The sequence below is a fragment of the Thamnophis sirtalis genome, unplaced genomic scaffold (genome assembly GCF_051295495.1).
Source record: "Thamnophis sirtalis isolate CommonGarterSnake01/CBP01778 unplaced genomic scaffold, rThaSir2_p1.2 scaffold_1, whole genome shotgun sequence".
Lineage (NCBI taxonomy): Eukaryota > Metazoa > Chordata > Lepidosauria > Squamata > Natricidae > Thamnophis > Thamnophis sirtalis.
The window spans coordinates 90,814,420-90,829,553 of NW_028261381.1; positions in this window are offsets into that span (position 1 = coordinate 90,814,420).

The window sequence follows — 15,134 nt, forward strand, 5'->3', positions numbered from 1 at the left end:
TTCAGGCACCTGACCTGAACAGGGCTTATTAGAGGTCAAGCATGTACTGGCTTGACCTCCAATATTCCTGACGTCCCTCTGTTGAGTCTGAAATCTGTGGGGACTTTTTATTTATCTTTACTTGAGTGTGACTGGAATATTTTTGCTCAGTTGAGAACCCTGACAGGATTCTTTGTCAGTGCTTTGTCATGTTCCATATTGGGGATGGACACAGGACTCCCCATCTTTTACTTAGTTTTTGTACCCTATACAGGACTTTTTGTCAAGCACAGAGCTTTATTAAAATAATTAAGACAGGAAATTAAGACAGGAAAGATCTGTGATTCTCCAGTGGGATAATTTTGTATAAACAAAATTCCCCAAACATTTGAAAAACATAACATGGTTGACTGTTCAGAGAATTGGAGCAATTTTGATCTATTTGTTCATCTGATCCATCTCATTCAGCTCCTGTGTATTTTATTTACACATGGATGACTGTACGCTCTATTTCTGCAAGGATTTTCTTCTTTCCCTTTTCTTATGTTATTATATACTGTATGGAAACTTAATGAAGAAGATACTAAGATTGTCTGCCGGTCAAAAAACAAGTGATTCTAATTAAAGAAAGTGCTGTTCTTAAATTATGAAATGCAATATTTTAATAAGAAATGTATACTCACTAAGTCAACCTACTTTTATAACCATTATCTCCTGACTACTAAGATATTTTTCTTTTTTTAAAAAAAAGATAAGTAAAAATAACCACTAAATGTTTTGATATGTTCTTTTCCAAAGACTTTGACTCATAATTCATTTGAAAGACTATTTTAATCTAAAGAAAATCACAACATTTCCATAACAACCAACTCGTTTAAGGAGGCTTTAGCGCTGGTATTGTCATACTGTTCTTAACCCATTAGTATTTTCTTAGATCGATTTTTCCCCAAAACAATTCAGTTAAAAATAAATGAATGAGCATGATGACAAATCTGTAGAAAGATGGAATTCCAAAGAATAAATGCTGCAATCATTGATTCTGTTATTTCCTACAAGGGTTGTATAAACCTTCGAAAGGACAATTGGCTTCCATGAAGGAATCATTCCAAAGTAATTTTGTAAAGCACAGTGACACCCCATTTTACCCTAAGGTTAAATGACAATGGAATCATGTAACTAAATACTTAGTTTCTGCTTAATACAATACTCAATACAGTGGTCCTACTACATACATATTCAGATAGGTATTCAGTAGAAATGTAAACGAGTTAAACTACCTGACTTGCAGTTTAATCCTAAAGTCATGACATTCTGTGCTTTGCTTTCCCACTGATCTTTTCCTGCTGTCTATGCTATTTTCCTTCTTTCTGAGCTCATATTGAATATGCTACTTTCAACATCACTCTATATAATGAAATTTAGGAGCTTTCTTTTTTTGTTTCTGGCTTTATTTTATTTATTATTATCTATTAGTTCAGCTAACAACAAAGAAGCAAAAAACAAAGACACATACATACATACATACATACATACATACATACATACTATAAAATATAATAAATATTACACTAAAACATAGTTGAAATGGAAATATAAGAAGTAGAACCTTTCTTTTGCCTTTCCCTTTATATTACATATCTTTTATTACCTACAAGGGTTGTTTAAACCTTTGAAAGGACAATTTGCTTCCATGAAGGAATCAATCCAAAGTAATTTTGTGAAGCACAGTGACACCCCATTTCTAAAGGAAAAATAGGGGTAACTGCCTCACTTTCTTCACCAAATAAAAGTAGCTTCTGTACATGCAAAAGTAGCCTTATTGAGTCAAGGCAATTGATCGAATCAGATTGGTTTGATACAATGCCCTCATTTTGGTAAGCCAAAGCTCTTGTGAAAAATGGACTGGCTGAGATTCATCCAGTCCCACAAAGCTGCTGGAGACCACAGATTGGAAACGAGATGCAAACCTTGAAAAAGATTATTGTCTCCTTAGTATTATCTGTACAAATGGAAGATTTTCAGACATGTGTCTGTTTCTATCACCATGTGCAGAAGGACAGACAAGATAGAAGTGGCTACATATAGCATTTGCCTCTCTCAAAATTACATAAGATTTTATTGTATTTGTGTGTTCGTTTGTTTAGAGCAGGGGTCTCCAACCTTGGCAACTTTAAGACTTGTGGACTTCAACTCCCAGAATTTAAATTTGCCAAGGTTGGAGACCCCTGGTTTACAGGACTTATTTGACTGCTATTTTATGTAGTCATGAGATTTAATGTCCAGTTTATAACCCAGATCTCTTATTTAAAAAATCCCTTAGCTGGTTACAGACATTGAGTAGTTGATTAAGAAACTAATTAGAGCCAATATTTGATAAGAAATACTGATTTAATTAATTAGTTTTAATAAATTAAGTTTTATTATGCACCTGCTCTCAGTATTTCAATGTTTATGCTAAGCATTTCACAACTATCCATCAAAACAAAAATACCCTTCTCCCCAAATGCAAGACCTAAACTTGTCCCAGTTCAAACCCCACCTTGCCCAATACTGGTGGAAAGAGCCAAGGCAAATTTAACTGAGCTCCAACTGAGTATTGTATGAAAATATGAATACTAAGTGAAATACTATAAACAACTGAAAATTCATAATTTATGTGGCAATTACTTCTTTCAAAGCTATTGAAGTTGCATTTATTTATGTTCCATGACCAGTAAGGACTGAGACAACAGCACAGCTACCCTATGTCCAGTTCTGGGCACCACAATGCGACAAAGATGTTGAGAATCTGGAAAATGTATAGAGAAGAGCAACAAAGATAATAAGGGGTCTGAAGGCTAAATTATGTGACAAATGATTGAAGGACCTAGGTATGTCTAGACTACTGAAGGGAAGGATTAGGGGAGGCATGATAGCTATCTTCCAGTACTTGAGGGACTGTCACACTTGTGTCACAAAGAAGGCAGGATAAGAAGTAATGGGTAGAAGCTTGCCAAAGATAGATGCAACCTAGAAGCAAGGAGCACTTTTCTTACAGTGAGATAAGTTGATCAATAGAATAGCTTGGCTTCTGGAATCATGGGTGTTTCATTACTGGAGGTTTTCAAAAATAATCTAGATAACCATTTGACCAGGATGGTATAAGGTCTCTTGCCTTGAGAAAGGGTTGGACTAGAAAACCTTCAAAGTCCCTTCCAGCCCTATAATTCTATGACTCTGATCACAGGCTCATATATAACCCAGATCTGTTATTTGAAGAATTTCTTAGCTGGTTACTGACATTGAATGTTTCAATAATAAGCCAATTGAAGCCAATATTTGATTTAAAAATACTAATTTAATAATTTAAGTTTTATTAAGCACTTGCTCTCAGTCTTTTAATGTTTATCCTAATTGAGTAGCAAGTTTGGTGCTTGTGATATGGAACACTACATTTTCCACCAATATTGGTTATTTCAAATCAAATAGATCTAGCATTTTATGAGGAAATCCATAGCACCATTCTTTCTCCTTAGATGCAGTCGCACCACCAGGATTGTAAGGGAATCCAATCTCTCAAGCCTCAAAAATAAAAGCTGTTATAAATGCATTATCTGGATATCATTCAACTCCTCTCATTCTTGTCTAATATTAGGGTTATTTTGCAAATTTGGCAGTTTAGAAATCCATTTACAGTGGGTAATTGCTCCTTTATGAGGCATTTTCTTTAACATACAGTACAATGAGCAGATTTCAGGAAATTCTGTTATTTGCAATTGTCATAGGAAAGAGATTTCTAAGGTGATAACCTACAATAAGGCTAGTTATATATTTATTACTGTGGCCTGAATAAAATGTTTGCATGATTCCAGAAGTGAAGTCATAAAATCTTCAATTATATAAAAATGACTGATTTGTCATGTACTTCCTTGTGCCACTGGAACTGTAATCATGGTAACAGGACTCCCAAAGAGTATCAATATTGCTATTCAGATATGAATCATGTATGGTGATACAGGTCATCTCTATTCCCATGGTAACAATACTGCTAATGCATTCGTAGGTAGTGGGTATATTGTACTCTAATAAGGCAAATATTACAGTGAAATCCAACAAATGCACCAATTTAGTCCTAGGATTTGACTTTTAAAAAAGGGAATATGGAATGTATGGATAAATAAGACAATGGCATTATGCTGATTAGCTTCTTATAAAAACTGGAATAAAAAAAGAAAGAGAATGAAATACAGAAAGGGAAAAGAGGGGAGTTGAACTGTAGGATATTGTTGTATGTGATAAAGTAATACTGAAATTATAAGTTACTGTAACCAGTATTGTTTCAAATAGTTTATCATTTAGTAAACATTTGCTCTCAATATTTCAATGTTTACCTGAATAAGGTAGCAAAGTTGGTACTATTTATCATGCTGGTAGACCTTGCTTAACAACCAGTCTCTTAGTTACCATTCAAAGTTACAATGGACTCCCCCAAAGCTACTCTCGACCTGATTCAAGAGTTCTGATGGCTGCACATCCCTCCCCCATATTCACACAACTGCATTTCAGGTGCATGGCCTACTTAATTTGGCACCCTAGGTAAACCACCTAATTTACCGATATGAAAGGTCCAGTTCTGTTTTTACTAGCAAAATGGCTATTGATTCCAAGTTCTGGGGGAAAAGAATACACCAAACTGAGTTGCTATTATTAACATTGTTAAAAGTTTTAATGTAATCATATGGTCATCCTTCAGTGGTGGGATTAATTTTTTTTTACTACTGGTTCTATGGGTGTAGCTTGGTGGGTGTGGCATGGCTTGGTGGACGTGGCCAGGGAAGGATACTGTAAAATCCCCATTCTCTCCCCACTCCAGGGAAGGTTACGGCAAAATCTCCATTTCCTCCCAATCAGCTGGGACCCGGGAGGCAGACAATAGATGGTGGTGGAGCCAGTCAGAGGTGCTGTTTACCAGTTCTCTGAACTACTCAAAAATTCCACTATGGTTCTCCAGAACTAGTCAGAACTTGCTGAATACCACCTCTGTTGTCCTTGCATATAACTTTTAATTGTATTTATTTATTTTGATTTCTATAGCATTGACCCCTGGATATTTTGCATGATTTAGTACTGAACATATTTTAAGATGTGAGAAATTTCAGCAAACTATAACTCCTATACCACTGTGATACAACATTTTAAGGATAGTTCAGGCATTGGAACTATTCATTCTAGTCTTACAAATGTGAATTAGCTGGACCCAATTTAAGATAACTGAATTGAGCTATAGTTAATATACTATGATTTAAACCCATTGGACGGGCAGTATTGTTAGACTGCTTTGTGTTCCCTGAGTTAACTTGCTGAATGCAAAGTTAATGGAGGAAACTAGCCTGCTCATAGTGTAAGATTCAACTGCCATTTCACTCAACTTCTGTTTACTAAGTACAGTAATAGGGGAATCATCATCTTTTCTTTTGTTTCTTCCAGCAAAGTATCTTGGATTTGTTCTATAGAAGTGAGCAAATTGATGTTTGCAAATTCTTTCCTTGTCCTGTACAACTTCCCAAATTGTTGAATCCTTCCCAGCAAATTACAGAGTCTTAGAGGGGAGAGAGAAAGACAAAGAAAGAGAAAAAGACAAAAAGGGTAACTAAGTCTAACCAATCAGGACCAGCACAAATCAAACAACAAATCAGAAATTAGCTGTAAGAGAAGAGCAGGCAGAGTTGAGGAGCAGAGTTAAGAGAGCCATCATCCCAGTCAATTCATTCCCGCAAATGGTCTCAGTCTAACCCATCTAATCCATCTGGTGCCAATTTAGGACTGTACATTAATTGACATGATTCTTGTGTATATGTTTAAGTAATAAATCTTCTGCACTGGAACTTATGTGTGATTTTGATGCTTCACACTTGACATTAGCATTTCAAAAATGTCCTACCTGAGGCTGGCTTAAACAAAACACCAATTAGGAAACAACAACTTCACAATTACTGTTCATAAACAAAGAATCAAAGAACCAATCAGAGGTCAACCTTCAGCAACCTGCACCAATATGAACCTAGCTCAGCTAAAAAGTACAGACATTTGGATTTAAAGACAGAAGCCCATTCAGTAAGCCCTGCTAGTTTACTGCAGTCTCATAGCAGGTCACTTTGCCTTTGAAAATGTCAGCCAAAGTCGCCAATGAAATCTCAGGAAATCTAGTCCATTGTTAGTAAGCCTTGAAACCCAAAACTGCACAACAGGTACTACTTATGAAAGCCTACATAAATACATATACAAAAAATTGAAAATTAACTCTTTTCAATCTCCAAATATTTTCACTGGATTAAACTGGCTATGTTATATTTACCTACTTAATAAGCGATATTTTCACATTTTCCTCATATCTCCTAGCTTAAAGTAAAGTACAATTTTCTTTCCTTCATTTAAAATAAGCCTTTGCAGTAGGCAAAAAGGAAATTCCTTGCATTTATTTCTAGGAAAGCAGCAAAATAACCTGGGACTTAGCTGCAAAGGCTGCAAAATCTGCTAGAGGTGCAGGATTTTCTCAGTGTCACTATGAATAAATGATAAGAATTATTTATCACTTGATACTGGGAGATGAAACCCAGAGAAAATGTTTCGTGTTCATTGGAAATGGGACATTTACAGTGAACACTTTGCTAGGAAGATTTATTTAAAGGTTACCTGGCTTGACGTCAGTTTGGTCCACTTATAGGTAGAGAATTGAGCTTATTAACTTAATACTGTAAAAGGACAGAGCCAAAATATGAAAAGCTAATCTTAATGAGATCAATTTGTGCATATTTGATCCTTTTTCTCCCTTTCCATATCCTAGATAATGTATGGATAAGAAATAGGTACAGTAGGTTTTTTTTTCAAAAAAACTGGCTGATCAAAGAGAAGCAACTGCTCTAAAATTAAAATATATCTTCTTAAAAGAGACAATAAGGTCATAAGCATGTAGTTTTCATACTACATTGCACATTTTAATTTAAGGAATTGAAATATAGGAATAGCTCTGGTGCATCAGGTCAAAGCTTTTCTGAATCCAGTTTTCCCCCCCACAGTGGCAACTGGATATCTCTGAGCTTTTTTGCCATAGTTCTTCCCATGCAGCTAATACCTGGATTAATATTTGTCCCTCAACACAGAGGTAAAATTGAGTTGTCAAAATGGATAATACTTGAACAACGTGGCCCTCAGGATTTTTTTCAGTTTGCTTTTAAAGCCATAGAAATTAGCAGATATCTCCACATCTTGAAATACTGAATTCTATGGTTTAATTACACCAAATTACAGATTAAGTGCCCCAAATCAGATATGTCATTGAGCAAAAAAATGGCAAATGATCCAGAGAACCATTTTTTATGGAAATGAGAGTGCCTTTTTTTGAATGGGTAGAGCACGGGTGTCAAATTGGATCACATCACATGATGTGTTGTGATGTTTTTTTGCCTTTGTGGAGCCGGGATGGGCGTGGCCTGTGTGTGATGCATCTGGCCCATGGGCCACCAGTTTCACAGGCCTGAGAGTCTGAGGGTATGGTGGTAGATGGGAAATGGTAGAGAGAGAAACTAATTGCGCATATTTCTTGGGGTTTATAGGCAGGTGAACGAAGAGAGAGTGGGAAGAAGAGAATTCAGAGCTAGCAATGAGAAAAAATCTATTTAGTTTGTGAATGTAGTTACTTAACTATTTAACCTCCATATGGTAACACCCAAATTCTTGCTTTCCTGGTCTTTGCCATGCAGTTCTCAATTCATGAACAGACATGTCTTGGAAAAGTGCACAAGAGAGCAGAAATTGCTGTGAAAATATATACACATTTTAATTCTTTTTTTAAATTTTCAGACAAAAGAGGCAAATGAATAGGAAAATCTAACACTGGAGTCATTGAATAAAACCCAGATTGGCAGTTTTGCTTTATCTCTTCCAAAAGTACAAAGGAAAAGGAAAGAAAACACTAGGGACTGTGTGATCTCTTTTTTTAAAAACAAGAAAGGAGATCAAAGCTACACAGGAGGTAGTATTAGATCAAGACCTAGAACTGAGCGGGGAAGGTTAATATGATGAGATTTGGGACAGAACACACCAAATTGCTGAAAACTAGTCTTCCTATCATATCAAATTGAACTTTCCAGGTTACATTTCATAACAATTGTTAACTTTTGCTGTAGACAGTCAATAGCATATTTTTTAAAAAATAATGATGAAATGAAAGAGACACTCTTCTCTATATTATTGCTGCTGTCTTTCAGCATCAAATCAGAGTTCAAATCTAAATAATTTTAAGAGAAATCATATTACACTACAATATATGAAGATGTCTGCCACATCAACAATGCCATGATCACAGTAGTTTTGATTCAATAAATGTCAGACTTTTTGTCTTCACTATTTTTGCAGTAGATATCACTGCACAACTGACATTGCTATTCCTTGTGATGGATAGATAGTCTTGCAAGGAGGCCATAGAATTAAAGACAACCTCCCACTCATCCCCCCAACCCTATCCTACACCCATTCCATTAACTGTTTTGTCTTGAAGTATATCTGTATATCTTGAAACAATTTTCTTATTGCGATATAGCATCTTCCACGGGCAATGCTCCACTTTTAAATTCATTCTATTTTTTCTATTTGGTACAGTTTACAGTTGTGGTAATAAAATGAGTAAGAAAGACAGAAAACAGACAGACAGACAGACAGACAGACAGACAGACAGACAGACAGAAAGAAAGAAAGAAAGAAAGAAAGAAAGAAAGAAAGAAAGAAAGAAAGAAAGAAAGGGAGGGAGGGGGAGAGGGAGGAAAAAAGATGAATACCTAGCACAGCAATAAAAAAATCATATAAAATATCAGCTTTATGGAATATATTTGATTTCAGGCACAAAATAAGGTCACACAGTTATCTGACTAAGCAAATAAATGAATAATTGTCTGGACTGGCTGGGCAGTTTACCCCAAACAATGGAAAAATAAATTACATACCACATAAAAATGTAATCAATATTCTAAAGTAGTATAAAATTCATTCCATAAATAAAGCTGAACAATCCAGATGATGCCAATTGTTAGGAATATAATCTAACAGTTGGGTTGGCAATATATAAATCATGTAACAATGCTGTACCTGTTTCTTTAAATCATGCTGTAAATGTGATTGGTTGCTGTTTCCTCAATTGGCCATAAGATGGAGTCAGAATCACTGTTAGATGCTGATCTGATCTGAGTGTTTGGAAGCTGGCTGTTAGAAGTGCCATATAGTGATCAACATGAGCTATTGTAAGTTTTGCAACTGCTAGCAAACTTTGTGTACTGGACAGTTTGTATTATTATGGACTATGTTATTTGGATTAATTCTTAACTGAAAGACGTTGATGACTGACTGTCTTAACCGTGTATGACTTGGACTGTTTGATGGACTCTGATACCTCTATTTCCATGAAAGTAAAAGCCTATTTAAACCTCAGTGTCTCTGTATGCTGGTTTGTGTGTTCTCCAGCACCACTCTCTCAAAGCTTCTCTGAATGCACTCGCTCTCCCAAAGGGGAGCTTACCTAACACCAATAATGTAAAAAATATGATAGAGCTGTCTCTAGCTAGTACCAAGCATTCATAACACTGATAGTCCTCAATTTATTTTTATTCTTTTAAAGATCACAAGAAGTTATGGTAGCATTGGAAAAAGTGACTCCTCGCACTTGTGGCCATTGCAGCATCCTATAGTCACATGATTAAAATTTAAAATAATTTAAAATGTTGAATTTAAAAATAAAATAAAGCTTACTAAGTAATCTTTTTTGTTTGGTAAATCTCTTTTTTTCTTTTCACTTTTAATTCTAGAAATATGCAGAAAAGATGCAAAGGAGAAATCATGTTTATCTGATCATTATTAAATTCTGAAACGTCAACTTTTTTTTATTTCTGCCACCTATTGGTACCTTTAAGTGCTGAAACTGCATATTGGCTTAAATGTATGCAACTCTCAGTATAACCCACCTTTTAATTGATTTGTTAAAACATTTATTAGTTGTGCTTCTGGTCACGGAACTGATTAAATTAAATGGATTAGAGTAAATTGCAAGTGGGAGGGACCCACCAAACTTTAAACAACACAATATATTTTCTGTTTGATCAAATGACAAAATACATAGGGAGATTTTAGACTGCAATTTCTTCCTTTCGGCATCCTGAATCCATATTTCTTGCTTCTGAATGTAATACCAAGTTTATGGGAAAAGGGTGAAGAGATTGTATATGTTGTCTTCAAAAGACTTTGTGAAGAAAACACATTAATTTAGAGAAACCAAGTGCATTAGTCACTGAAACTTTATACTACAATTTTTTTAATCAATTGAATTGGATGAACTTGGTTTGAGTTTGATACATGAACAAGGAGAGAGTGATTTTTAAATAAATAAATAAATCATTGTTTGCTGAACTATTTCAGATAGAAACAGCACTATTTTCTGATAGAAAAAAATTGTCCCTCCATAGACCGCCTAATATATTTATTAACTTATAAATATATACTGATCAAATTCTTCCACAGTCCCCAAGATATGTTTGATGCAACTTCAAAGGATTCATTACAATGGATGAATGTCTCAGTGGATGAAAAAACAACAACAACCAGGAATAGACAATTTAATAGCATGTCTTACTTAAGGGAAGAGGGTTATTTGTTTATTTATTATTTATTAATCACATTTATATAGTCTTTGAAGATTATTATTTTTCCCAAAGATTACCTTTTTTAGATTCAAAGGATTATCATTCCTTTGAAGATTAACTATGGGTATGAGACCTGAATCTGGTAAATATTACTCCATCTTTTAGAAGTTCATGAGCATCATGTGACAGATGAGTACATGCCAGTAAACCACATTTTATGTTTTAGGAATATCCATCACAGATTAGTTTGTATTCTTACAATTTTCAAACTTTCCAGCTAATAACTGCTGAACCCAAATGGCTATTTAAGAACAAAACTAAAGTTGAGGTTTATATTTGAATAGGTTTTTCTCCCATCAGTTAGAATCAGCAAGAAAGCTTCCTCATGTGTTCATTGATGCATTTCTTGGACTGCTGAAAGGTAATATTGATTGGGAGCAGGGCAAGACACCTTAACACTTGTGGTTTTTCTTCTCTGCTTTTTATCAAATTAAGAAACCTACAGTATATGCCTGTGACATCAATTGAAAATATCAGGAATGTGACCTGTCCAAGTTTTCAAAAATTATAATAAGAAAAAACAAACTACGGGGAGAAGAATGTATAATAAATGCTGCAATAATATGTCACAAATACATTCTAATGAGCTAAATAGAGAGACCAACCCAATAGCAAGGCCATCATCTCAGGAAACATTGTCACAGTAAAAAGAGTAAAATTAGTTTTCATTTAATCACCAAGCAATGCAAATACAAGGCTTTTATTAGTCTGGATACCTGCCCGTGTTACAAATCCTTCCTCTTTCAGTCTGTACAACTATTGGGTGTCAATACTAATAGTGAAAAGGCACAATTGTTTCAAATTTGGCCAGAAGTAAATTCTTATGTTGTCACAGAGATTTCCATATAAGTTTTCCATGTAAACATGCAAACTATTTTCATTTAAGGCAATGACTTGATTCAAGAAAGATTGATCACCAGCAATGTTCCCTCTAATTTTTTTTCAGTGTGAGCAGAAAAGTATAGTGTTTGAGCGGCATATTTTCATGCTTGAGCACCTGAATTTTTTTCAAAGATGTCACCTAAGACAACAACGAAATCAGTATTATTTGAAACTCAAAGTTATGTTTATTCAAGGTACCCGCTTAATTAAAAGTGTTATATAATATCAGTATCACTTAACAACAGTCCTGCTTAGCAACCAAAATATTGGCTCAGAAAGTCTGGCATTTGAAGCACGCAAGTCTTAAAGCTGTTGTTACAAGATCCTTGCACCCCTAACCGTTTAGGAAAAAAAAACCAGGGGTCTTCAAACCTGACAGCTTTAAGATTTGTGGACTTCAACTCCCAGAATTCCTTCTCCAGTCATGTTGGCTCAGAAACTCTGCCATTGAAGCATGCAAGTCTTAAAGCTGTCAAGTTACAAGATCCTTGCACCCATAACCCTTTAGGAAAAAAAACTCAGGGGTCTTCAAACCTGACAGCTTTAAGATTTGTGGACTTCAACTCCCAGAATTCCTCCTCCAGTCATGTTGCAGCAACGTCATCTGCATGGATCTGCTCCATCTTCAGGTTTTTTCAGAGGGGGCAGATTTAAATATAATTTAAAATTGAGCAGCTTCGTGCAGAAAATGTACAACGCACTCAACAGGTAGCTGTGCTGGCTGCCCAGATAGATCAGCTCCAAGTTCACACTGCTCCACCACCATAAATTAGATAGCAACCAAGCCATGTTTCTGGCTTTTTGGGGGGACAATGCCAGCTGTTTATCAGCTTGAGAGCAGAGGATTTCCCTACTGACCAAGATGAGGTTTATGATTAGCCTTCTTTCCGGCTCCACAGCTGGTTGATTAGGTGGTGCTGGTCCAGGCTAGCCCTTTGTTGGATAACTTCAAAGGGTTCTGTGACCACTCAGGTTAATGTATGAGGACCCCATTAAGATGGAGATGGCTACCTGACGACCGAAGACTCTGAAGCACAGCCGGCATTCCTTGCACGAATACATCAGCGAGTTTAGGCTACTTAGCCAGGATTCAACTTGGAATGAGGCAGCCCTCATGGACACATTTCAGGATGGGTTGTCAGAAGAATTGCAGGATGAGCTGGTGCATGTGGATAGGCCACCAAATTTCAACACATCTGTGTCTCTGGATTGATGCTCGGTTGCAGAGGCAGGGAAGTCGCCGCACACCCCAGGAGAACAGGGTGGTTCCAGCCATGTGTGAGACTCCAACTCCACTGGAGAAGTCCATGGAATTAGGTGCAGCCAAACTCCACTTGTTGATAAAGGAGAAAAACAGAAGGTGCTCAGGGAGTTTGTATTTTTTATTGTGGGGAACCTGGGCACATGGCAGCCTTTTGCCCCAAGAAGAGATGAGGGGCGTCAGTTACTGGACCGACCCACCCCAGCCCCAGAACATTTCGTCAGGAAATGCCCCAAGCCCGATCTAAGGGAGACCTTGGGTCAGGCGCACACCAATTCAGAACCATGCTCAGAGACAGTGACTTGCAGGCCTCCCCTATACCTGATCCTGGCATCACAAATAGCCCTGTCTAGTAGTCCGCAGGGGATTCTGGCACATGTTCTGGTCGATTCCAGGGCTACAACAAACTTCATGGATGAGGAGTTTGTGACCAAGTATGCAGTCCCTCTGTGTCCGGTATATTCTCCTATGCTTGTGGAGACCATTGATGGCCAGGTGCTTCTGTCTGGGCCTATCAAGGCCATCACACAACCCTTGTGCCTGGTCATTGGGGCTTATGAGGAAGCCATCCAGTTCTACATTACTTCTGGCTTGAATTTCCCGGTGGTCTTGGGCTTGGCTTGGCTGCGGGCACACGATCCACAAATCTACTGGTCCCAGAACCTTGTCACATTTCCAGCCTTGCAATGTGTGGACCACCCCCATCAAGTCTATGCAAGTCAGTTGCTGAGTCCACCTGGGGTTCCTTGCCTTCTGACAGCAGATTTTGCAGACAAGTTCAGTGAACAAGAAGCAGACCAATTGCCACTTCACTGACCATATGATTGCCCCATCAATTTGATTCCGGATGCGCTGCTCCCCTTGGGTCATTTGTATTCAATGTCAGATCCGGAGTTGGCCGCATTGTGGGACTTTTTGGACAAAAACCTAGCTTGGGGTTTTATCCGACCCTCGTCTTTGCCACTGTCTGTCCCAGTCTTGTTCAGCAAAAAGAAGACCGGAGATTTGAGATTATGTTGTGACTACTGTAAACTTAATTTTATCATGGTGTGCAATCGATATCCTCTGCCCCTTATTCCTGAACTGTTGGAGCGGCTCAGAGAGGCTACAGTTTTCATCAAATTGGATCTGCGTGGAGTTATAATCTTGTCCCGATCCAGCCCAGGGATAAATGGAAGACGGCATTCGGCACCAGGTATGGGCATTTTTGAGTATATAGTCATGTCTTTGGGGCTGACCAATGCCCCTGCTGTCTTCCAACATTTTATGAACGACATCTTCCGGGATCTTTTGTACCAGTTTGTCGTTATTTATCTAGATAACATTCTAATTTACTCGTCTTCCTGGGAGAGTCATCGGAAGCACCTACGCCTGCTCCTACAATGGCTCCATGAGAATCACTTGTATCCGAAACTAGAGAAGTGCCAGTTTCGGCAGTCCACCATTGAGTTGCTGGGGCATCGTATCTCTCCTTGAGGCATTGTGATGGAGTCGGGCAAGGTTGAGTCTTTGCATAGTGAAGGATGTCCAGCGACTCCTCAGGTTTGCCAACTATTATCGGATCTTTATCCCCAGCTTTGCTTCCCTGACTGTGCCCCTCACTCGGCTCCTTCAGAAGAAAGTTCCATTTCACTGGAGTGCCCCTGAGCAACAAGCGTTCCAGGCCTTGAAGAAGGCCTTCATGAAAGAGCGCATCTTGAAGCATCCTGACCCCCACCGTCCATTTGTAGTTGAGGCAAATGCATCAGATATCGCTGTTGGAGTGGTATTACTTCAGGCTCACGCCTCCGGCGGTACCCTCTTCCCTTGTGCTTATTATCCACGCCTCCGGTGGTACCCTTTTCCCTTGTGCTTATTATTCACACCTCTGGCGGTACCCTCTTTCCTTGTGCTTATTATTTGCGGAAATTCAATTCTTCTGAGCGCAATTATACCATTTGGGAGAAGGAGTTACTAGCCATTAAAGTGGCATCTGAGACCTGGAGGCATCATTTAGAGGGAGCCAGACATCAAATTGAAGTCCAGATGGACCATAGAAATTTGGAATTTTTAAAGACCGCACGAAAATTGAACCAGCACCAGATTCAGTGGTCACTCTTCTTTGCACGATTCAATTTCCATGTGACATACATCCCCAGTGCACGCAACCAAAGGGTAGATGCACTCTCATGGAAACCCGAGTATTCTTGTACCAAAGACCAGATTCCACCTCTGTCAGTTTTGCCTGTAGAGTCCTTCTCTGTGGTTCAGGAGCCTGTGGACTTATGGCCTCAGATATGGAAAGCACA